This window comes from Bos grunniens, chromosome 29 (genome assembly GCF_055505025.1).
Source record: "Bos grunniens cultivar Pamir isolate PY7600 chromosome 29, Bosgru_T2T1.0, whole genome shotgun sequence".
In the NCBI taxonomy this organism is placed as follows: Eukaryota; Metazoa; Chordata; class Mammalia; order Artiodactyla; family Bovidae; genus Bos; species Bos grunniens.
In genome coordinates, this window is record NC_141193.1 from 1,155,267 (window position 1) to 1,180,927 (window position 25,661).

Here is a 25,661-nt window from a genome sequence, read left to right on the forward strand (position 1 = left end):
GGGAGTCCCCTTCCTGGGCGCTCTGGGCTGGCAGAGCGAGGGCATGGGTGTGCACACTCACCTCCACGTCTGCGTCCCCGCCCGGCGGACACGGCATCCACGTGGAGCCCGGCGTGCGTGCACCCTGACGCCTCCGCCTCTGGCCCGCCCCCGGAGACCATGCCCACCTCCTCCCCACCTGTCTGCAACCCTCCCACTCACAGCGCCCCAGCTGTGAAGGCAGCAGAGCCCGAACCCTGGTTGAAGGCGCCAGAACATGTGGTTCACGTAAGAGCAAGTGGGCAAAGCTTCAAGGCTAAGTCCAACAAGAATGGAAAGAACATGGAAGGGTGATAATTACCACAATCCAGAAAAACACACACAAGCAGACGAAACCCACACCTCGATAAATCAAGTTTGGAACTCTCAGAAATAGAATTAAAGGAAGAACTGAACAGACAAACAAAAAGGCCAATAAGAACCAGAAACGGGAGCTCCTAAACGAAGTCCAGACGAGAGGAGACACCCCGGCAGCGCCGGGGAGACAGGAGAGGGGAGGGCTTGTGGTTTTTAATGAAAAGGGAACGAAGACCTTTCTCCACTGGGAGTAACCGACGCTGGACTCGCCCTCCACCATCAACAACCGCAGACTGGATACAACATAAGAAGCAAGTGGTTTCAGACGCTGGAGGACGCGAGGGATGGTGCCCTGGACGGCAAAGAAGGCCTGGGGAGGGCCGCGACGGCCCGCTGGAGGGCCCAGGGTCTCGGCCACAGCCAACGCAAGAACAGAGCTGGGGCTGCAGACACGTGGGGCAGAGAAGCAGAGAGGGCGGGGCTTCCCAGACCAGGGCCGCACGGATGGACAGAGGGCCACGAAGCCTTTGGCCAACTCCCAGGCTGAGGAAGCTTTACCGCGGTGCTCACGGAGGGCACTGTGCTGAGCCCTGCCTTCCTGCTGGGGTCTTGTCCCAGCCTCACTGAGCTGGCCGGGCAGTGTCTCCTCCTCGGGGCTCCTCAGCAGGAAGGTGACCAGCGAGGGCCTGCGGTGGTGCCTGGCCACTGCCTTCGAGGACCCGCTCGGCGGGGAGGGGACCCCGCTGAGGAGCCCCAGCAGCGAGTCCGGGAGGCCGAACGGGCAGAGATCATGGGCAGCGCACCAGGGGGACGGGATGCCGAGTGCCGTGCAGACGTGCTGCGGGCCCTCGGGTTCCCGGCTAAACCCACCAGGACACATGCTCCAGGACGACACCCCACCCAGGAGGATCGGCGCGGCCGACCTCAAGGCTCTCAAGGGCCTAAAACGAGTTCCTTCCCCCCAACCAGAGCGGGACAGTGGCGAACTCGAGGTCAGTGGTAAGAAAAACCGGCCAGATGTGAAATAGTATCATAACCCCACCAACACAGAACAGACGCAAGACTGAGAGCAATCAGTCATTTCCAACCTGAGTCTAAGCAACTTACAGACACACAGAGATACCCAGCAACAAACAAGGCAAAAGACCCTGCTGCTGGGAAAGTCGAGGGCAGGAGGAGGGGGCGGCCGAGGATAGGATGGTTGGATGGCATCACTGACTCAGTGGACATGAACTTCAGCAGACTCTGGGAGACAGTGGAGGACAGGAGTCTGGCGTGCCACGGTCCACGGGGTCAGAGTCAGACGCGACTTAGCGACTGAAGGACACAGACGAACAGCAGCCAAGGTGAAGCTGCCAGGTTTTCTGTTCAATCAGAAACCACCAACCTCAAGAAGGAGGAAAACAACTCGAGGGACGTCGTTCAGTCACGTCCGACTCTGTGCAACCCCGTGGACTGCAGCCCACCGGCTCCTCCATCCATGGGATTTTCCAGGCAAAAATACCGGAGTGGGTTGCCATTTCCTTCTTCAGGAGACCTTCCCTGACCCAGGGATTCAACCTGGGTCTCCCGCATTGTAGGCAGATGCTTTACCGTCTGAGCCACACTAGGAATCAAATCAATTGATCAAAAAAAACCCCAAGACGGCTCAGGGAGACAGTGAGAAGACAGTGGTGTCGGGGTCACTATGACTGTGTCCCACCTGTTCCAGAGACAAGAGAAACACCGGACACGTTACGAGGAGATTTTAAAAAGTGTTTTCTGAAGATCCCAGTTGAACTTGTAGAAACTGAAATATCTGAGACAAAAAGTACCCTGGATGGAGGCGAAGGCAGGCCGAACACTGCAGACACAGCGGCGACGACAGAAGGTGCCGCAGCAGGAGCTGGAGGGACCGGCTGTGAGAGGAGGGGCCGCGTCCGCCTCCTGGGAAGACCACCAGCCCGCCTCCACCCGGAAGAGCCAGCTCCTCCTACATCAGGGACAAGGGTTGAAGGGACCTTCCAGGCAGAGCAGAGGGGTCAGCGCGAGGGGCCACGCGGCCACCAGGCTGAACACAAGAGGCCCCCACACTCAGAGGCTGCAGCGAGCAAGAGAGGGCTGGTGGGCCCGGCCCAGGGGAAGGCGGCCCAGCATTCTCAGACCCCACCAGGCAATTCGCCCCGGCGAGAGCAAGCTCAGGACTACACAGAAACCTGCCTGCCAGGTCACAAACTGGAAACAACCCACGCGGCTGCCAGCAGCGGGCGAACAGGCCTCCCAGGCACCACCCAGCCGAGCGATGCCCAGAGCGCCCGGGGACGTCCCCCAGCCGGCGCTGCGGGTGGACCTCGTGCCCTGGAGCACAAGCCGCCCTCGTCAGGTGCCCCGTGTTCAGGACGCTTGGGCGTCTGCACCCCCACACCCAGGACCCCGCCAGGAGCCCAGAGCTCAGAGCCCATCCCCGAGGGCTGCTGTCCCCAAGGAGAGGGCCTTTCAGGACACAAACAACGCCCTGGACCTTGCTCCCACGGCCCCCCAAGCCCTTCACCATCAACAACCAGGGGCTGGGCCCAGGCCCCACTGCCAGGAGGGCACCCATGAGCACACAGAATGTGCGCGCTCGGCCCAAGTGCCCTGGGGGCAGACTGACCCAGGCTGATGAAGGAGGGCCTCGGGGCCCCTGACAAATCACCCTGCCCGCTTCCTTGGTAAGACCGCAGGCAAGATGCCACCATGAGTTCAAGGCCCCCATTCCTGCAGGCGGACTTTCAGGAGAACAGAGAGCAGCCTGCTGTGCTGGAAGGTGAGTCTGGAGAGCTCAGGCCTCCGCAGAGGCCAGGAGCAGGCGGATGGCAGGGCTGGAGCAGAGGCGCCCCTGCACCAGAAGCCCGTGCAGTGAGCGCCCCGCGCTCGGGGTCCGGACAGTCCTCCCGACCGCCGAGCTCCTCTCAAGACCACCGCACACCAGGAAACCAAGCCCTAACCACACCGCACATGGCAGATGGCACGTGTGTCTACGTAAAGATACGTAAACACGCCTCCCCGAGTGGGCAAAGCAGTTCTCCAGGCCGGAAGCCACCCGCGTATTTATTTTCAAGACAAGCATCTGGACCGTCCAGCCTCCACGGACTCCTCTAGGGTTGTACAGGTGGAACGTGTGTGCGCGTCTACACAGGGAAGCGGTGTGTGTGAGTGGGAGTGTGAGTACAGCTGCAGGGCAACCATGCCCTTTCTTCCCACCCCTGGCCCAGGCTTCTCCCAGGGCACCCCTGACACCCTGCTGGCCCCTGAGGGTGCTGTGAATGGGCACAGGGAAGGAGCTGCCACCCTCCGGGACCACGGGCCCCCCTCTACAGGCCTGTGGCTGGTGTCAGGATGCGTCTCTCCTCGCCCCCTACCTTCCTGAGCTCTGGTAAGCTCAGTGCAGTCACTCAGTCGTGACCAACTCTTTGCGACCCCATGGACTGCAGCATGCCAGGCTTCCCTGTCCATCAACTCCCGGAGCTTGCTCAGACTCATGTCCATCGAGTCAGTGAGCTCCAGTAAAGAACGCAAAGACAGAGTCAGGTGCCCATGTCCACCCGGACACCCTGCCTGCCTGCCCTTGACCCCTTCAGGAGGCTGGCCCCAGGTGTTTAGAAAGGAGCATGCAGCAAACTGGGCATCCTGTCCAGAAGCAGCAGGAGCCAATGCTCAGTCCTTGCGCATAACAGAGCAAGCCGCCAGGGCCCAGTCCCCAGACAGTGATGAGGAGCTGGACACGATCCACAGCAAGGACTTCTGCACCCCGTGAGAGAATGAAAAGACAAGCATCGGGTACTGACCCAGGACTTCCCTCCCCAACAGACAGAGCGCTCTCAAAACGCAACTGAAAATGGGCAGGACATGGTGACAGACATGCCCCCAGAGAAGCTGCACCCACACACCAGGACGGTCAGAATCAGACCACGGAGGCCGACAGGGCCAGACAGCACGTGCGGACACAGACGTGAGCCTCCACAGGCCACACATGCCTCCCCGGGGACCAGCCACCTGCTCCCCTGGGCGGAAGGACGAAGGCGCCAGGCACACGGAGACACTGTGGGTGCTCACGGCAGCGCGATTCTGGTCTGAACGCGCGGGAAGGGCGGGGCCAGCCGGGCCTCCTGTGTGCGAGGCCGCACCTCACCAGAGGACAGAGGACAGCTCTGCACAGTGCGGGCGAGTCTCCCTGCAGCAGGCTCCAAGGGCAGACCCTGCACACCGGACACTCAAGGGTCCCCTCTAGACGGGTTCAGGTCGGAACCTGAGGCCCGCGGCAGCTCAGTGGGTGCTAAGCCCTGAGGGTGTGGCGAGGGCCGTCCAAGGTTCTAGATCAGCCTTGTGGGAAGTCAGAGACCACGCGTATCTGTCAAAATTAAACAAAGCTTACCTTCAGACTCAGTGGAATGTAAATTACACCTCTGCAAGCTGACCGGAGGCAAACATGCCACACACCCACAGGAAAGCAGGGACTCTCGCTGGCGCCCCTGCAGGGGGTCCCTCGGGCCCCAGAGAAGCCACGGCCCAAGGGGCCCCTGCCGAGGACTCCAGGCAAAGGGCGTCCAAGGGCAAGAGGTGCCAGAGGCCAGGGGGCACCAGAGGGCCAGCTCCTTTCCGGCTCCACGACTCGGAGGGGCACAGGGCGCTAACCTGAAACCCGCCACCTGTGCGTTTGGAGCTGCAGTGCTTTCCCTTCGCGCGTCCTGCTGCAAAGAGCCAGTCACTCATCGCACGAGAGAGAACAGGATGACCGTGCCGGAGCGCCTTCTTTCCAGGCTGGAGATGGTTTCAGGCTCTGTCACCACTTTCTCCAACCCCTTTTCTCTGACCGATCTATTTCACAATGCCAAAGAGCTTCATCTGGGTTTTCAAAGACAGGCAAAGGTTTGGGGGCCTCTCCTCCCAGGCCTGCCCTGTGTCTGTCCTCAGAGCCCCAAGACCACCTGCTCCCCCCACACACACACACAGGCCCCTGGGCACCCCTCACGGCAGCCACACCACTGGGGCCACATCCAGAGGTGCCAGCAGCCTGGTGAGTTCGAGGCTGGGCGGGTGGACGGAGTCCCTGTTCAAGGCCCTGCGAGTGAAACAGGGGCTTCTGTGGTTTCAGTCAGAAGGGCTGGGACGCCTTGCTAAATGTCGCAGCTGATGCTACCGGTGGTGGTACGGGGGTGGTCACCACGCTGGATCTCAGAGCGGAAAGCTAGAGATCCACTCAAAGAAACCAGCTTGGAGCCAAGGAGAGGTCACACACACCAGGGAGAGGCGGGGGTGGAAGGTGGGTGGGTGGGGGGTCCTCTGCAGTGACTGCCTCGCGGCCCGCACAGAAACAGCCTCCTGAGACCAGAGGCCCCCAGCCCACGGCCCCCAGTGGGAGGAGGCAGGAGCCGCACCTCCCGTGGCGTCTCTGCTCCGCCCCGAGCCAGCTGGAACCTCGATGGCCGGGAGCTCCGGGCACTAGCTCCTGGGCCTCCGCTGCCCAGGGCAACACCCTCGTGCCAGCCCCAGGCCTGGCCACCCCCCGCCCCATCCCGGTGCTCCCCTCTCCAGGCCCGCTCACCTGACCCGATGCCCCATCTCACGGTGCAGGAGGCGGAGGCAGAGCCGAGACAAGGTCCACATATGACCCTGCCACCGCGGGCTCCGGGGCGCTCACACCTCCAGGAGGGCAGGCCCGGGACTGAGGGATGTGAATTTCTACTCCTGGCAAGAGCGCGGCTGCCCTGGGCAGGGAGAGGCGGGCCTCACCAACAGCCCTGCTGCTGCTCGGGCGGCAGGTGAATCACTGGGAAGTGCGAGGGCCACACCTACCTCCCTCCCGGCCCTGCGCTCCTTCTCCAGAGGAGGAGGAAGCCCCAGGCCACCAGGGCTCCTCACACTAGCAGGGAGAAGGGCAGCGCCCCACCTCATGCAGCCCGGGCAAACAGGAGCCCCGCTAGCCTCGCCCGCTAGAGGCTGAGCGCTGGGCTCCCTCTGCATCTGTCCCGTGTCAGCCCCCTAGCCCTGGACCGCCCGCCAAGGAGGGCAGAGAAGACATGCAGGTTGGGGCAGAGTGCCCCCCTGGGCCCGGCTGCCAGGGGGAGCTGGGCAACGCCTGGACGCTGGAGCAGGGGGCAGCCAGGTGGGAAGAGTGCCTGGACGGGAGCGGGGAGGCAGGCTGCACCCCGCAGGCTAGGGGCCGGGAGCGCGGCACGAACACAGGACAGGCTGTCAGCTTTGTGTGAGGTTCCAGCCAAGCCAACTGCCCCCTGGCTCCTGGGCCGCCGCTGCCTACGGGGCACCCAGGTCACGCAGCCGCCACTCCTGAACCCCCCAAAGCGCTGGCCTGGGCACAGGGACTGTTGTCTCTCCCCACAAGCCTTCCCAAGCCCAGCAGGCACAGAGCCCAGGCTGCCTAAGAAAAGGCTGAGGTGGATCCTGCCAAGTCACCCCGCCCTCCCTGCTGGTATAAAAACGTTGGAGGCAACATTTAGCCCAGGCACTGGAGAAGGAAATAGCAACCCACTCCAGTGTCCTTGCCTGGGGAATCCCAGGGACGGGGGAGCCTGGTGGGCTGCCGTCTATGGGGTCACGCAGAGTCGGACACGACTGAAGCGACTTAGCAGCAGCAGCGCACAGGAAGGAGGCTGGGGGAGCCGCCTCCCCCGCCCGGGGCCCGACCCCTACAGGCACTCAAGCACAGACACTGGGACTTCCCCGAATCTTAAATGCTGGAATCCAATCAAGAAACAGACTTCCTGAGACAAATGTCAGAGAGAGATGGACGAGGTCCACTGCTCATGCAGGGCTGTAGGGAAGCTTCCCGAGTGGAAAGGACCCCGAGAGGAGACAGGCTGGGAGCTCAGGGGGGGTGCAGAGTGACACCCCCTCCCCCGATGGTGAGCACGCCAGGCTGGCCCCCACTGCCTCCAGGGACACCCCGTCAAGTGTCCGGGAGAGCCCCCCGCGACCCAGGGGCGCCTGAGGCGCGCCACGCGGGTGGAGCAGCTTCCTGTTGCGGACGCACGGTGTGCAGGCAAACCCGGCGGCACCTGCCCCCCCGCCGGGCCGCTGTCCCGCTGTGGCCGTCGCGCCCAGGACGGGCCTGTCCCCAGGGGCGCTCGCAGGGCTCTGTGTGAGATGGTCTGGCCCCGTGGAGGCTGCTGTGCAAGTTCTGGGCATGTCTGAAGCAGGTGAGGAGGTCAGACGCACTGAATGCCTTTTCAGCTTTCCATATTTTCAGCTTACGACAGCTTTGGTGGGAGGTAATCCCACCGTGAGTTGAGGGGAGATCTAAGGACATGCCCCCAGCAAGGATCAAACTCCTCTGACAGAACCTGCAGCCACCTCGATACTTCCCAGGCAGGTCCTGACGGGGAGCCTGGGAGGAAAGTCTCCCCTTCCGCCCCCAGCTGCCTGCTGGGCTGCGCGGCCTCCAAGGACCCCCTTCCTCTCCCTTTGGTGCTGGGTCTCCTCAGCAGTTAGTTTCCCAATAGGAGGCGGATGAGGACTACTTTTTCCAGAATTTGCAAGTGAAAAAACGTTTTATTCTGTCCTTGCGTTGGATTACTAGTTCGGCTGATGTGAAACTACTTCCACGTTGGAATTCCTTGTTTTTTAGTTTCCGGGTTGGATTTTGTTCAGATTCCTGGTTAGTTTTGCTCTGTTCCCTTCTGAAGGTTTCTGAAATCCTTCCCTTATCCCATGCTCTGAAAGTCCCACTCGTGTTTCCTGGTGGGAGTGGAGAAGTTTGCACTCTGGGGCAAGGGGTGAGCCTACTCAATCTCAACTCACTTCCTGTGATTCTAGAAATTTTCCAAGTTGCTTCAAAGCCCCTCTTCTGGAACCCCGCCGTGGCTCAGGGCCCCTGACCGATGAGCTGACACCCTCACCACCGCCAACCTGGTGTCCATAGCTGGTGCGCTGGCCCTGCTGGGAAATACACCCAACCACCGCCTCTTCCTTCACTAGGGTTTCACTCTGTCATCACACCTCCAGCCTCCAAGCACTCCTGTTAATTCTCTGGACATTCCTTTTCTCCACTGGTTGGTTCTTACTTGCCAGGGGGGTCCTCCGTGCTCTGCAGTCTCTCAGGAGATGAACGACAGGGCCAGCTCATCTGTTTGTTCAGTCTGCTTCCTCTTTTTCTATTGGTTTTGGTCTCTGCCTTCCTGTTCACAGTCCATGAAACATGGGCTGCTCCCTGGCCATCCACTCATATTTAAAGATGGGCACTAAAGAGCTCACTGACAGTTTTGTGTGGAGGGCTGAGTGGGGGCAAGGGGGGACGGGGCTGGTTCAGGCTGCACGCAGGGGCATGCTCACCCCTCCACTGTCCAGTGTCTGGAGGGCTCTTCTGGGCGGGTCAGACCCCGTCCTTCCGCCTGGGGAGTGGACAGCAGGCGCCAGGGCCCTGGACACAGGCTGGGCTGGGAACCATGCTCGTGGCTCTGTCTGCATGGCGGAGGCCCTGGCGCGGTCCCGGGACACGCACTCTCAGGAAAGCGATACTTGGGTTCGAGGCAAGCAGGAGGGAGCAGGCTGTCCAGCTGCTGCCGTGCACCTCCAGACCACCAACCGGCCCCTCCAAGGTCCCGAGGTCCCACAGCCCTGGGAACCACGCTAGGTTCCTAGGCTTCCGCTTCCTCATGCCTGCGTTCCACCTGATCACCAGCCTTCCAACTTCTGACTCTGCTGTCTCCCCACTTTGTTCCCATCAGTCTCTGCCTTTCCAGAGCCCTCAGCTCTCATTCCAGGGGGGCTGGGGAGGGAGCAGATTCAACACACAAGTGCAAATCCGCTCTCTTCAGGCAAAGGGGCCAACACAACAGGACACTGGCAGGCAGCCCCTGCTCCCCTCCAATGGGGCCCCTGGGCTCTCCCCTTTCTGAAAGCCCCCCCTGAGCTGCCACTCACCTGAGCGGTGCTTCCAGACAGGGGGTGCTCACAAGCTGCCCACACCCCTCCTCCGCCCACCTGTGGGCAAGGCTTCCCACCCAGTTCAGGCAGATTCACGGAGGCTGGCCTACCCTGCCTATGGGGCTGGTGGGCCTCAGAGACAACTCATCTCAACAGTGTCCCGTCACAGCTCAGCCTTGCCCGACTCCCCTCCCTCCCTCATCCTCAAATACCAGTCAGAGAACCCTGGGACCCAGCCCTGAGGGTCAGTGGGCTGCCTGCATCCTGTCCAAGGCTGTGGGCTAAACCCAAGGCCCTGCCCAAGGCCTCCGAATGGACACCTGTGTTTTCACAGAGACGTGCCCAGAGGCCAGGACAGAGCACAGGTCTGCCATCCCCTGGACTCCCCAGCCGGAGCCAGCCGGAGCCAGCCGGAGCTGGGAACCCAGGCTCCTGCCTGCACAGGAAGGGCAGGACGTGCGGGGAGCAGGCGCACCCACATCCGCCCAGAAAGGGGCCCCCGGGAGCCTCGTGCTCGCGGCCCCTTGGGCACCCTGCCTTCACAGGACCACGCCGCCACCAGCCACCGCCCCCCTCGGAATTCTGAACCACATGGAGGAGGGCCCTGTGGCTCAGGGAGGCCCCGCCCCCGCTGCTGGAACACAGGCGGGGTCCCTGATGCTGGATGACCCGCCCCGGTCTCAGGCATCGTGGCAGAATGGGTGCGGTGGACGGTGCGCTCTGCCTGGGGCTGTGTTTTCATGAGGCGTCTAGGAAGTATTGACAAAAACTTCACTGAAGGTCAGTGAGCGGCAAAACACAGACCCTGGCCTTGGTGGCCCTTAGCTGTTCAAACACGGGCAGTCACTGCAGCCAGCCCCTGGTGGTGGCCAGGGCTCCCCAGAGCACGGGGCACAGTATGGACACGTGCCCCTGAGGGCCGTCACCTGAAGGGTGCTTCCAGGCAGGGGGTGCTCACAAGCTGCCAAGAACCCCTCAAACAGGATCCCAGTGGGGGCAAGGAGGGGGCAAGACACAATGAAGGAGGCCAGCAGTAGGGCCTTCGAAGACCGAACACCTGCTTCCCCGTTCAGACATTCACACTGAGACACTGATGCTGCCGGGAGCGCCCCCTCCCCAGGCCCTGCCCCTGCCCCACGCAGGTGGGAACGGGAGTCTGGTGCAGGCCCCGGAGCTCGAGGCTCCCACCTTCCCACCAAACCCACCCCGTGCCACACCCACCCGATGGAGCGGCAGCGCTCCGCAGCCCGCGTGGACACGCCCCCGCTCCCCGCAGAGGGAGACCGCTCTGCCCGCCCCGCACTGTGGCTGCCGCCCCGGGGCTCCGGAGTCCTGCATGTCCAGCGCGCCCTCTGGTGGACTCAGGAGCCACAGGCGGCGCTTTCAGCCTGAGGAGCCTCCCGCCTCCTCCAGCAAGTGCGGGAAAGAGCTCCCCAGCCTCCCCATCCCAGCCCCGGCCCGAAGAACCGCGAGGCGGGTCAGCCCGCCTCCTGGGTGCCCCTTGACCAGCCCAGAGGCCTGCAGAGCAGGCTGGGTGGGCTGGGGCAGAGACCGGCCAGCACTTCCCAGCGCACCCCCGCCCCATGGGACAGCTGTGGGGCGGTCCAGGGGGCTCCCGGCTGGCAGAGCTTCTGAACTGCCTGGGGCCCCAGGATACACGACGTGGGGGAGCATTTTCCATAGGAGCAGAACGCAGGTGGCGACGGCAAGGACGGTGATCCGGCAAGCATGGCTGTGGGAAGAAAAGGAAATCTTCCCGCTGCGCAAACAAGGCACCAAGCACCAGCTGCTCCCAAGGTCTCGCTCCACCCGTGACGCGCAGCTTCTGCCTCCTGGAGGAGGTCCCTCGGCACGGTGAGTGCGGCTGAAGGAAGGGACAAGCAAAACCCTTTTCCTGCAGCAAGCACGTGAACCCCAAGAGCATCCCGAGACCCTGCCGAGCAGTTCCCAGAGGAAGGCTCATGAAAAAAGGTAATAAAGATGTCAAAGCAGGCTCAGCCCCACTGACGAGAAACACCGCGACGGAGTGACGCTCCACTCAGCAAACGGAGGGCCAGAGAGGACGGGGAGCCGCAGCCATGGAGGCCCGGCCGCCAGCCAGCCAGGGAGAGAAGGCGCGGGACCCGGTGTCCCAGCCGTGGTTTCCTGAAAACAAGTGGCAAAGAGAACGGCTGTTGGGATAGCACCCAGGAAGCGGCCACCCCAGATGGGGTCACACTCACACGAGTGACACGGCCGTGGGGCTGCAGAGCCAGAACAGACCCACCCTCCTGCCGTTCACCCCCCCCTCCACCGTCTCCACGCCTCCGCGTCCCGGGCCCGGCCGGGGAGAGGGGCTGAGGAGACAGGGCCTGGGCCCCGGAGCCCCTGCCATCGGCATGGGACCAACAGGGCCCGTGGGCTAGACATCCCCGCACAGCAGCCCCCCAAGACCCTGCAGCTCTTGGCAGGCGCCACGAAGGCTCGGCCCGAGGAGGGACGCGAGACTGGACTTCAATTTGGGAAAAGCCTCCCCTCACGCATTGACACGCCTCACCACTGTGGGTTCCGGGAGCGGAGGATGTGAAAGGCAAGGGTCCCGAGCTCCGCAGTGAACTCCGAGGGGGCCCGGGAAGCCATAGCCAGGCCAGGGAGGGGCTCAGAGAGAGGAAGGGGTGTGGGGCCCCCCGCGAGGGGAGGCCGGGGCGGGAGGGGTGGGGAGGGACTGCCCCAGAGCAGCAGGGGCCCCCGTGCCGCCCCCTTCACTGTGGACAGCGGCCACCAGGGACTGCAGAGGACCGCCCAGGTCCCGGAGCCTCGGGGGCCCAGCGCCCATGGACCCCCAGGCAGGGCTGTGCTTGGCCCAGGCCCGTCCCAACAGCAGTGGCTGCAAGGCCAGGTCAGGCTGCATCCATCCCTGCCCCGACACTGCACGCGGCGGGAGCACAGACCACACGCGTGCACACAGTGCACCCTAGGTCATGTGACAGACTGCGTCTACCAGGGGTCATGATCACCGCTGACAGAGGCCTCCAGAGCAGGCGGCCGCGGCCTCTGGCCCTCCACCTGCGGCGGTCCACACAGGGCCTGGGCCTGGGCCCCGCCGGCCGCAGGCGTCCGCTGGGGGTCCTTCCTGTACACGCAGGGGGCACACGAGAGCCTGGTGCAGACGGCACAGTGGGCACCAGGGCCTGCGACAGTGCTGAGGAGACAGTCGAAAGAAACGCCAAGTGTGCCTGAAAACAGCCAATGGGAAGCGCTCTCCAAGCGTGCTGCCCTCAAGTGTGTTCAATGAATCCGTGTTTCCACAGGCTGGTCATGAACTTCAAATGAAGGCTGCTATTTTTAGAGTGCTTTTCAAGTTCTACTCCAAACAGTTATTCAAAGTGTCCATTTAATGAATAAATGCCCTTCCCAAACACGTCTTACAGAACTGTCACACCAACACCCAGTATCGCCATCCAGCTCGCCAGCCCGGGACCGTGGCTCCCTTTCTGTGTCTGTCTCAGGCTCCAGCATTTCCCAGGCCTGCAATTCTCCAGATCCAGTGGGTTTGGTGGTTTAAGAGTCAAGACAGGTCGACGAGAAAAACCTCGAGCTGGGGAGCGGGCCCGCCCGGGGCCTTCCTGCTGCACCGGGTTCCCTCCCGTCTTTCCCTCCAGGAGCCTCGGCTCAGCTTCGAGCCTGGCGCTGGCCGCTCCGCACCCCAGCACCTGGACGTGCAGCTGGGGCAGCGGCTCCCCGCTCCGGGTCAGGCTCCCTGCTCCAGGTCTTCCTGGAGCCCTTCAGAGGCCCGATCCCAGCCTCTCACCCAGGGAGACCCTGCCTGTCCCACACAGACGATCAAATTCCTGCTGCCCCGAACACAGGGCCCACCACGGGTCAGGGAGCTTTGTGACCACGGCTGCCCCGGGCAGAGCAGACAGGTGGGAAACGAAAATGCTGCTCATGTGGAGAGAGAGGAAGCTGAGAGACGAGGGGACAACAAGGGGGACACCTGTGCTGGCTCTGGGGCCAGTTCCCCCAAAGCGACTCCCTCCATGGGCAGAGAAGCTGCTCGGTGCCCCTGCTGACGTCCTCAAAGAGGGATCTGAAACATGTGCGGGGCAACCACAGGAAACGTCTCGGCGCATAAAGCACATGACGGGGCAGCACGGCGTGTGGAGAGAGCAGGGAGGGCAAGGGCCTTTGTGAATGCCAGGGAGCCCGCCACCGAACACAGGTGCCCGGAAAGCATGGAAGGCGCCCAGCATGGAGGCGCCTGGGCTCAGGCGGACCCCGACACGGTGAGGTCTGACGGTGTGGACAGGCCAGCCGGGGCCAACCCGCACAGCTCCTTTCCGAGGGGGAGCCTGCACGGGGAGGCCGACCCAGCCGGACTCTGTCACCTCTGATGACGGAAGTGGCACCTCTAGAGCACAGAACTGAAAAGGCTGGTGTAGGCACCCAAGGCACACAGACATACACACACGAGAAAACTCACTATTTAAAAAGAGATCCAAAGAAGGTGATGGGTGGAGTCTGATCCCAAGTTATTAGAACACAACACAGAGAACTTTCTTGGTGGCACAGAGGGTAAGAATCCGCCTGCCAATGCAGGAGACACAGGGCTGACTCCCGACTCAGGAAGACCTCAGATGCTGAGGGGCGACTGCGCCCGTTTGTCAACTACTCAGCCTGTGCTCTGGAGCCTGGGGGCCACAGCCACTGAGCCACAAGCTGCAACTCCTGAAGCCGCACACCGACCGCCTGTGCTCCGCACCAGGAGCTGCCACCGTGTGAGAAGCTGCGCGCGGCGACCGGCGTGGCCCACACGTGCCACAGCCAGGGCAGGCCCACGCACAGCAGCGAGGGCCCAGCGAAGTCTGAGACACACTCACAGATAAACAAACGTCGTGGTTTTTTTAAAGTGGAGCTCTCTTTCAAAACATAAAGACAACACAGAGAACAAATAAATAAGAATCAGAACAGCCTCTGTATCAGGACAGCATGCCAGGAAGATCTACTCCTGAAAATAAAAACTGTCACGTATAACTCAGACAGGACTGAGGGGCCTGGACACCCGCTGCCCCAGCCCCGCTGTTGGCAGGAGAGGCCCCTGTCCAGACAAGGGGGAGTCACGGGGCTCAGTCAGCAGGCGCCTGAGCCCCTGGCTCCTCAGCGTGGTGAGGGACGGCTACAGAGTGGGCCAGGTCTCCCGTGGAAGCCCCAGGCCCTGCAGTGGGATAGGGAGGGCCAGCATGACTCCAGGGCACCTTCAGTCTTTCCACGCGTTGTCTGTTCCCTGGGAAGTCCCAGAGACGACGACCATCCCAAAGCAGTGGGCGCCCCTGGCACCGGGAACGTGGTCTCTACGAGCCATTCCCACCACAAGAAACCAGGCTCCTCAGAGGAAAGGCGGGCTCCAGCCGGGGCTTCGCTGTCACAGCAGAGAGCAGGGTCACCCTCCGAAGCCCCGAGAGTCACTGTCACAAGGCTTGGAACCAGCTTGAATCAGCGCCCAGAGGCCACGGATGGGGCAGAGCGACCATCAAGGAGGATCAGAGCTGCAGTAGACTCCAAGGCTGAGACTGTTTCAATCCGTCAGTTCTTAGTAAAATATATACCTTAAACCTTGGTTACTTGGAGAAGGCGTTACAGAATCAACACTTAATTCTGAGAGCTGGTAAGCAGAGGCAAGGAGTCAAGCATTTATCCAGACTTGCGTATATTGATGCAGAGAAACCAAAGGGCTGACAGGACAGTGTCTCTTCAGAGGCGTCACGGCCAGAGCCCCTGTGCTCCAGGCCGCCCAAGGCCAGCCTGTGGCCTTCGTCACTGTGTCCACAGCCTAGAAAGGCAAAGGCTCACACCTGCTCTCTCCCCCTCGCCCTGTGAGGAGGGAACAAGACACACGGTGCCCAGAAGTGTGTGCCCAAGCCCGACCTGGGAGGCGAGACCGTGAGCTCCAGAAGGGAGGGTCTCAGGCCAGCACTCAGAGAGGCCACGTCAGGCTTTGCAGATCGCGCTCTCATCCTGCGTGTGGCCGCTGCGGGAGACCGGCACCGCCTCTCGCCGGCTCCTCTGAGCACGGAGGACAGGCCTGGCCACCACGGCCCAGGAGGACACTCCCCCGGGGGCCAGAGGACACCCGGAACGAGAGGCGGCGCGCAGCGGCCCGGCGGGGCCTCGCTCACCTGTCTGTTGGCTCTCAGGAAGCCGAGGGTGTGCTTCCCTCTCTCCAGGTCCCTGGTCACCCAGGGCGGCTGAGCCGGGGGAGGCAGCAAGCTGCCACGTCCTGAGCTGCCCTGGAGCCCAGCACTCACTCTGTTCCCATCACAGAGGGGCTGCTGTCACACCTCAGACCCCTGCGGCTCACAGGAAGCTCTGCAGGGCGCGGTAGGGACCCACCAAAGGGGCAGCCTCGGCTCCCCTCCAAGGCAGAGGGCCAGGCAGACCTGTCTCAGCAGAGGCCCTGGTCGAGGGCAGGCTGCTGTGTGGGGATGCCAGCGTAAGGCCGGGGATGGCAGAGGGGGGCAGGGTGCACGCTGCAGTGGGCACCTCCCCAGGCCGGACCCAGAGACCGACACACAGACGTGAGCCCTCCCTGCCTGCCTCCAGAGGGACGGCTGGAGGGGCCCGACACTGCAGGAGCACGGGATGGCGACGCGGGCGGGGCCTTTCTGGGCATTGCTGGCCACCCAGTGGAGAAGCAGAGAAGAACGAGACACTGAACGGGATGGAAGGAGAACTACACTGGGTCCAGCAGGTTCTGGGAATCTGTGAGGGGGGCGCTGTGGGGACAGCCGGGCCCCCCCAGGACACACGTCAGGTCTCTACTGGGAGGGTCGCCAGGGGGTCATGTGAGGTCTGCTGGGACAGGAAGCGTGCTGGAGCAAAGCCTGCCCAGAAACCCCAGTGGACACTGGCCCCCTGGCCTCACAATCAGATCAAGGGGCTCTAACAGCACCAGCTGGTGACCCAGAGCGGAGGCAGGGCTGCAGACAGGAGCGCGGGGGTGGCCTCTCCTATGAACAGATTCAACCCAAACACTCAGAACCAGCAGAGACAAAAAGAAGGATCTCACTGATTTTCATCAACTTCAAAATCCTTCAGTAAGAAACAGGCTGAGTCGCTCATGCAGCTGATGTCTATATGGCGACCCATCTTGTTGAAAAAGGGATAGGCTACCCACTCCGGTATTCTTGGGCTTCACTGGCGGCTCAGCTGGTAAAGAATCTGCCCACAATGCAGGAGCCCTGGGTTCCATCCCTGTGTTGGGAAGACCCCCTGGAGAAGGGGCCTCAGAGAGTCGGACACGACTGAGTGCCCTCCACACCCCTGTCGCCTGCTCCCCAGCCTCTCTGCTTCTGGCCCTGGAGCCGCAGCCTACCTGCTCCCGCAGCCTCTCCTCCCTGTTTCGTCCACACTGCCCTGCGCCTCCACCTGAACAGGGCTTCGGCCCACATCCTGGGAAGGCTGGAGCCTACAGACGTGCACGCTAAGGGTAAAGGGTGTTCACCTCCACCCTCAGGGTATTTCCGTACGTGTGCCTGTCCACTTACAGGAGGCCAGCAGAGACGCGCGGTCTTGCGTTGTGGACGGCCCCTCGACTACAGCCACGAGCAGCGTGGCCAGGCTCTCCCCAGGGGCCTGGGGCGCATCCTCCCTGCCCGTTCCTCTGTTCTCTGATGGGGTCTGGATGTGCCTTCTGCCGGGGCCGCGTGCACCACGCCTCCCCAGGCGGCTGGCCTTTCCCCTCCCTAGGGGTCTCTGTGCCCACACGTGCAGGCCGCGTTTTCCCCATCCGTTCGCCCACCAATCGACACTGAAGACACTTCTGTATCTTGGCAACTGCAACTAGCGCTGCAGCGGATGTAGAGACGTCTACACGGACGTAGAGAACTCTCTTCAAGAATACGATTTCCTTCAGATATACTCCTAAAAGCGGGCTGCTGCATCAGGCAATAGCTCCATTTCCAGTTTCCGGAGGACCCTCCACACTGTTTCCCATGGTGGCTGTGCCAGCTGACATTCCCACCAACCCTGCACAAAGCCTTCCTTTTCTCCACATCTGCACCAACTCTTGAGACCTCTCGTCTTTTTCACAACAACCATTCTGACGGGTGAGGTGATAGCTCAGTGTGGTTTTGACGTGCGTTTTCCCGATGATTAGTGGTACTGAGCATCTCTTCATGTGCCTGTTGGCCATCTGTGTATTTCCTCTGGGAAACATCTGTTTAGGTCTCTTGTGCACCTTAGCGCACGGTGTGTTTTGGATCTGAAGCCCGTGTCGGATGGGCTATTTGCTGCCCTTCTCTCCCTCTGCTGGCAGCCTCCGTTGTGCGCAGGCTCTGAGTTAATGTCACCCCAATGATTTTTGCTTTTGCTGCCTTTCCTTCTGGTGTCAAATGCAAAAAACAATCGTCACCAAGAGCAATGTCAACATACTGCCTATGTTTTCTTCTGCAAGTTTTAAGGTTTCACGTGTTAGGTTCAAATATTTAATCCACTTTAAGTTCATTTTTGTATGTGGCAAAAGACAGTGGTCCAGTTTCACTCTTTTGCATGTGCATGCCGTTTTCTCGGTAACATTTGTTAGAGAGACCATCCTCTGCCCATTGTACATTCTTGGCTCCTTTGCTGTAAAGTGACCACACACACACACACACACACACACACACGGCTGTTCCCCCGCCCCCGCCCCGGGCTACGATTCTGTTCAGTTGATCACGGCTGTTTTTACCAGCACTACACTGTTCTGATCACTGCTGTTTTATAATGTGGTTTCAAATCATTGCATGTGATGCCGCCAACTTTGTTCTTTTTCACAGTTGCTTTGGGGTCTTCTGTGTTTCCATACAAATTCTACAATCATTTTTTATATTTTTGTGAAAAATGCCATTGGAATTTGGATAGTGATTACACTGAATCTCTAGGTTGCTTTAGAGAGTGTAGACATTTTAACCACATTAATTCTTCTAACCCATGAACACAGAATATCTTTTATGCCTTCAATTTATTTAATTGACGTCTTATAGTTTTCAACATACAAATTTTTCATCTCCTTAGTTTATCATAAATATTTTATTCTTTTCAATGTTATTGGAAATGGGATCATTTTCTTAATTTTTTTTTCTGGCCACACCAAGTAGCATGCAGGGTCTCCGGTTCCTCAACCAGGGCCTGGCCCCTTCAGTGGAAGCCGAGTCCAGCCACTGGACTGCCAGGCAAGCCCCCTTCGTTTCTCTAACGGATAGGGCAAGCACCTTTAAGAAGATGGCTGGGAAGCTCAACCCTTGCCCTCATTTGCGTCTGGGCCCTGAAGCTGGAGGTCAAATATTCTAAGCGCCGTGACCAGAAAGCCACACAGGAGCCGGGCGGGCAGGCGGGAGGTTCTCCAAGCCAAGGAGCCCAGGCAGGGCTTTTGGCATCAGAGGCTCAGAGCAAGGGGCACCCACGGGTGCGGGTGGGGATGGAGGGAAATGAGGACTCCATCCCTCAGACAAGGGCGTCCAGAGGGTCTTCTGGGCAGGAGTACGACACGGTCAGTACTCTGCTGGTTTGGGGAAGATGCGAACCAAAGATAAAGACATAAGCTCCCCAATCCCACCCATGGGTGCCTGGGTCTAGGAGGGCCTGAGGCCCTGGAGCTGGGTCAGCCCAGGGAACCGTGGGCCCACCCAGAGGGAGCCTAGGGAAGTCGTGACCCTGGTGTGGTCACACCGCCCACAAGTGATTCCTGGGTCAGGTCCCGCGGGCAGGGCCGTGGGCCGTGCAAGCAGTCAGGACCCGCCTGCTCCAGCACAGGCTCACAAAGGCCAGGGTGCAGTCTCTAGCCCAGACCCCTCCAAACCTCATTTGAGGGGATATTTTATTGTTTTCATTAGAAACCAAGTGACCCAGACTTCTGAGAAAAATACACGAGGTGGAAAACTGCAGTGCTACCTGTGAGCTGCTCCCGGCAGGTCGCTCAGCTCCCGGTGGATGGGAGGGGCCTGGTGATCACCGCTGCTCTCCCATCTGCTGTGCTATGGGAGGACCCTGTGACCCTGATTACAGCCAATCAGCAGAAAGCTGGGGACGCCCGCAGGCCCAATGTCCTGCTGTGCGCTGACACCATAGGGCCCACGGACGCTGGGCAAACACAGCTGCGCACCCAGCCCTGCTCTCCCCTCCCTGCTGGGCAGGCGCGGGGCAAGGGCACTGTGGAGATGCGTCACCATGGCCCTCACAGCAGAGCCTGCTCCTACAACGCAGCCAGCACTGCGGGCACAACAGGAACAGATGCCAGGACGTGGCCCCCTGCCCACGAGGAGCCACAGCCCCCAGGGGGAGGCGGCGGGGCCAGACTAAGGCCTGGAGACCCCCAAGAGAGCAGCTGCGGCCACCCGGCTGGCGGCAGAGAGAGGGCCTCTGACCACCACGTGCAGGGCCGGCCACGCTGGCCCCGGTCAGCCCTGTGCCCACGGGTCCTGGCTGTGCTGACAGGAGTGGGGCAGACCCGCACACAGGAGCAGGCTGATGGCAGACCCCATCAGGCCCCTGCTGCTCCATCCTGAAAGAGTCCACGCGGGTCCCATGAGCATGTCTGCACCCCACGGGGGCTCCAACTGGGAGGGCAGCTAGACCTGCCTCAGCCCCCAAGCAGGAACCGAGGAGGGTGCGGGGGGCCCTGGGCTGGCCTGTGCACGCCCCTGCCCTCAACCGTGTGGACGGTCACGTGGGCCCGGTAGGCCCCAGCCTGATGGCCGGGCAGGGCCCGGGGTGGAGCGTGAGCGGACGTGAGCTCCACGGGCTCCACAGCAGGCGGCGGGCTGCGCCCTTACACGGCGCCACCTCACAAGAGAGTGCCGTGTGCTGTGAACCGGGGCCCGCTGTCTTCCTGGCGACAGTTCAGACTCAGGGCCCGCAAACCACCAATGCTCCCACCTACACCCACACATCCAGTGAGGAGGCAACACACGAGAAGAAATGATACACAGCACCCCAACATCTCCACGGCCGCGCACAAGCTAGGGCTCAGGGGCCTTCCTGCCTGGTGGGGCTGACAATCGTACATTAAGCCCAGCTACAAGTGGTGGGCCTGGAAGGAAGTGCACGAAAGCCAGCAAGGTCACAACAAGAGGACACATTTATTTTTGTATGGATTATAAACGCCAGAGCTCTCAACAGAACTCAGCTGAGCCCAGCACTTCTTCAGCCAAAAAGGTAGGAGGCCTTCCAGCAGGAACAAGAGAATGTACTTGAAAACAAGGGTTTCATCACAAAGCATTTTCAACCCCTGCTGCAGGCCCATGTCCGGAGAAGTGCCTGGGTCTCCGTCACAACAGCACAGAGCCACGTGGGGGCACTCTGCAGACAGCACCCCGAGACCCGGGCCACTGCACGGGGCCACACGGACCCAGCCGACGTCCTGCTTCCAGGAGGCGGGAGCGGGCCGGGTAGGGAGGGCGGGGACAGCCTGTGATGACAGGCAGGACCCACAGGACCTCCGCCGCGTGCCCCGGCACTCTCAGCGCTTGGTGGGCGTGAGCACGTCCACGTCCATGAAGCTAGTGAACATGACCGCGGCCACGAGAACACCTGCCACACAGCAGGCGCCGAGCAGAAAACTCCTCCCAGCCAGAACCAGTCTGCAGGGCTGGGGCTGGAGCCTCCCCATCAGGCGCCAGGGCCCAGGGAGCAGCCGTGAGTGACCCCGAGCTGACCTGACCTGCGGACGGGGCGGCAAGGGCGGGGGGTGGGAGCGAGCCCCACTCCTGGCACCTCTCCCGGGACCGGAGCCCATGGGGCCAACGCCCCGAGGCCAGCTGCTCTGGTGCCCGCCTGCTGCTGGGCTGCGGGAGTGAGGCTCCTATGCTCTGGGAGAGAAGAGCATCCGCAAGGGAGGCCACACGCTCCCCCGGCCACCAGAGGCACGCCTCCTCTAGGGGGAGGAACAGAGCCCTGTCCTGGGAAAAAGCCGTGCCCCGCCAGCGCACACCCCGTGCCAGGGATGCTCAGGAAGATGGGCAGCCCTGGCACTGCGTGCCGCCGGACACCACGCTGCCGGCCGGACAAGGGAGGACGTTCACGACGCCAACCGCCCCACACCCCCAGCAAGAAGGTCCTCTGAGAGGACGTGGTCCTCCCAGGGAGTCATCCCGCGCCCGGGCAGCAACCGAGATGAGGGAGAGGAAGGGCAGCCCGGGGCAGCCACGCCCGGGCAGCAACAGAGAGGAGGGAGAGGAAGGGCAGCCCGGGGCAGCCATGGCCTGCGCTTTCTTCTGTGGAGTCCTTCTTTGCTCTCACCACCTTCAAAAGCTAAGAGACCAAAGGACAGAGGACCAGGAAGCGGGCCGAGGTGTCCACAGTCTCTCCCTCGGGACAGCTCAGCCCCGCCTCCCGCCTTTGCTCCCAACACCCAGGAGGGGCCGGGCACTGCGCAAGCTCACCTGGAGGACCACACTGCCCCAGGCTCTCCGTGTGCCCTGCCCCAGCCGTCTTCCCCACGGCCCCAGGGACCACATGCGGCCTGGACTGGGAGCCACACTGTGAGGGCAGTGAGAACGGAATTCCTTTCCCGACAGAATCAACTAAATGGCACGCACAGTCCCAACACAGAGAGAGAGAGAGAGAGAGAGAGAGAGAGAGAGAGAGAGAGTGTGTGTGTGTGGGTGTGTGTGTGTACACGTGCGCATGTGCACACACAGCCAGGAAGGAGAGGGCAGGGGCACGAACTCTGGTCCATCCCGAGGCCCTGCTGGGGCTGCATCCCGCAGATGCACACTCGGCCCCCGGCTCCCTCGGCCTGGACACACGCACACGCAGCTGCGCCTCGGGGTCCCTGCTCGGGCTCCCGCATGGCCGCACCCCCTCTCCTCGGCAGCAAAGCCTGAGCCCAAGGGAAACACAGAGTTGGGCGGGCCAGGGACACAGCACTCTTAGCTGGGAGCTAGCACCTCCCAGTTCCTGTCTCTGCTCCTCCCTGTCTCTTTAAGAATAAGTCCTGTTCATCCTAACACTTGGGATCAGATCCCCTTACAATACTGGGCTGGCCAGAAGGACCGCGAGTTTCTGTGATGACCAGGTAAAACCTGTTATAGCTCGGCTGGGAAGTTCCGATTCATTTCTGTATCCATCAGACACTGCAGCTTCAGATTTCCCTTTACTTGGTCATTAAAAATTCTGCAAACGGAAAACATTCAATTCCCTGGCAGACTGTGAAAAGGCAGGTGCAACAGTTCTGTATCAAAAAGATACAGAAGGTTTACAAAGATGAAATCGGGAGGTCATCTTGCTCCACTACCTGAAAGACGGCAGGAAGCGGTGGAACAAAACGCTTCAGTAAAGTTCTGGGTGAAAATTAAAACCTGCGTTTTCTTTATAGCATTGAAAAACTGAAGGAATTTTTTGTCCAACATAATAGCAAGGACTCACCTCAGTCATAAGCAGCCAGACGGCTCTGTGAAGAGCAGGCCCGCGAGTGACCACAGAGGCCCACGCGCCCAGCCCAGCCAGGGAACGGTCTTGCTGCCGCCTCCACGGCCGATGCAGGCCAACCCGCACCTTCCCCACCTGCGCCGAGTGGCACTCCTGCCCACCGGAAGCCAGCGGCACCCCAGCGGGGTGCAGCTCCAGGCCCTGCCCAGCTGGACGGTGAGATGGCTCCGGGCTGAGCCCCGCCGGCAGGCAGCCTGCTCCCAGGGCTGCGGCAAGGCCAACGCAAGGATCCCTCACCTGACCCGGGGCCCAGGCCCTGCGGAGCCAAAAACGGGCGCAAGTCAGTGCTAGCCCCACAGGAAAGCTGAAACTCAGCAGCTCAAGTCCCTCTCTGAGAGACTCAGAGGCTCCGTTTCCAGAGGGCTGACAATGCCCCCAAGAGAGCCGTCTGGTCCTAACCAGCACCTGGCACGTGAGGACCAAGAAGGATGCCAAGCTCTCCAGTCCTCCTGGGCCGCCCCTGTACCAGGGCCTCTGGGCTGTGTGAAACCACAGCCTCCACCCAGCACAGCAAGGAAACCGGCTCCCTCCCATTTCTACGGGTGGGAGCGGGAACGAAGGATTCCACGAGGGTCATGCTGTGCAGACAAACCTGTGCTATGCTAAGTCGCTTCAGTCGTGTCCGACTCTGTGCGACCCCATAGACGGCAGCCACCAGGCTCCGCCGTCCCTAGGACTCTCCAGGCAAGAACACTGGAGTGGGTTGCCATTTCCTCCTCCAGTGCATGAAAGTGAAAAGTGAAAGCGAAGTCGCTCAGTCGTGTCCGACTCCTAGCGACCCCACGGATTGCAGCCTACCAGGCTCCTCCATCCATGGGATTTTCCAGGCAGGAGTACTGGAGTGGGTGCCATCGCCTTCTCCGGCAGACAAACCTAGACAGTGCTGAACAGCAGGGACACCACGGTGCTGGCCATGCAGTCAAAGCTGTGGCTTCTCCACGAGCCGTGTACGGATGTGAGAGCTGGACCACAGGGAAGGCTGAGTGCTGAAGGACTGATGCTTTCAACTGTGGTGTTGGAGAAGACTCTCGAGAGTCCCCTGGACAGCAAGATTAAAGCAGTCAATCCTAAAGGAAGTCCACCCTCAATGTTTACTGGAAGGACTGATGCTGAAGCTGAAGCTTCAGTCCTTTGGCCACCTGATGTGAAGAGCCAACTCAATGGAAAAGATTCTGATGCTGGAAAGACTGAGGGCAGGAAGAGAGGGGGGACACAGAGGATGAGATGGTTGACTGACTCAAAGGACATGAGTTTAAGCAAACTCGGGAAGACAGTCAAGGAGATGAAAGCCTGGTGTACTGGAGTCACAGGGTCACCAAAAGTCAGACACGACTTAGCGACTGAAGAACAGTAAAGGCCACGGACCAGGTCCCCCACCCAGCTCCCCGCCCTCCACTCCCAGCCCCTGGTAGCTGTTAGGGCCTGACGAGGTGAGCTCACCCAAGCCACAAAAAGCATGAAGGTCTTGGAGCTGGCGTGGATCAGGGCTCTGGAGACCCGGCAAGCCCCGTCCAGAAGGAGCAGGCCGGCAACTCGGAAGCCCCTCTCCAGTTTCCACATTTTTCTTCCACTCCGAGGCGTGGCTGCCGAGCCCAGCGTGCACACCCACCAACCAAGGCAGCGGGGGCCGGGAGGGGTGTGTGCCCCACGCCTTCAGACACCTTCCTCCCAGAGGGGGTTCCGTTCCATGGCCACATGGAAGACCTCCGGGTGACACCACCGAGTCAGCCCAGAAGTGGGGACAGACAAGGCCACACTCAGCTGGAGAAGCGGGGAGGACCCTCCCCTGCAGCCCCAGCTGGGAGACGTCCAGCAGAGGCGCCCCTACAGGAAGAGGCTCTGCGCTGGGGCTGCACCCGTCAGCCCACAGGCTGGCAGGAAGGGAGAGGCACCCCCCGCCCCGGAATGGAAACTGCCACTGCCCAGAGGCCTGTTTGTTTTGGAAGCACCTCACTAAACGGCTTCCCAGGTGGCTCAGTGGTAACCCACCTGCAGTGCACGGGTGGGATCCCTGGATGGGGAAGATCCCCTGGAGTAGGAAATGGCAACCCGTTACAGTATCTTGAGGGCTTCCCTGGTGGCTCAGCGGTAAAGAATCTGCTGCAGTGCAGGAGACCCGGCTTCGATCCCTGAGTCAGGAAGATCCCTGGGAGAAGGGAATGGCCGTGCTAAGTTGCTTCAGTCATGTCTGACCCTTTGCAACCCCATGGATGGTAGCCTGACAGGCTCCTCTGTCCATGAGATCCTCCAGGCATGAATACTGGAGTGGGCTGCTATTTCCTTCAGGAAGATTCCTGGGAGAAGGGAATGGTTATCCACTCCTGAACTCTTGCTCGTGGAATTCGATGGGCAGACCATGGGGTTGCAAAGAGCTGGACACAACTGAGCAACTAATACTTTCACTTTCACTAACAGGCAGTCGGGACAGGTGATAACCACTTCCTCTGCCCTCCCTCTGAGACGCCCCCAGGAACTTGGGGGACGGACCACCGGGGCCAGTCATGACCACGAGCTGGACCACACAGACGGGGGAGCTAAGCCTGGGACCCCAGTGGCTGCTGTGAGGACAGAGCCAGCAGAAAGTCCTGCAGGCGGCCCCGCAGCCCCAGCACGCGCCCCTGGGGCGACCCAGGAGGGCTCTCAGTGCGGAAGGCGCGGACCTGAGGACACGCTGCCGCAGAACTTCACCTTCCATACCCGGCACCGCCACCCGGGGGGAGAGGAGGCCCAAGGAGCAGCCGGGCAGCTCCCGCAGCACCTGGGGGGCAGGAGAGCGGACAGCGTCAGAGCGGCACTGGGTGCTGGTAGGGGCAGCGAGCGGAGGGTCACAGATGGAGGGCGTGGTCGGCAGGGGCTGGGATGAGGCACCTGCAGAACACAGAGCCCCTGGACCCTCGCTCCCTCCTGAGTCACCCCGAGAGCCAGGCCTGCTGCAGAACGGGCCGCGTGCCCAGGACCAGGGTGGCTGCTTGCCACAGCAG

At 61.4% G+C, this 25,661-nt stretch overlaps 1 protein-coding gene across 1 annotated transcript in view; it reads right to left on the reverse strand.

Moving 5' to 3' along the window:
- Window positions 1–25,661, reverse strand: part of MOB2 (MOB kinase activator 2) — a 52,922-nt gene that overhangs the window by 20,791 nt on the left and 6,470 nt on the right. The gene's annotated exons all lie outside the window — the stretch shown is intronic.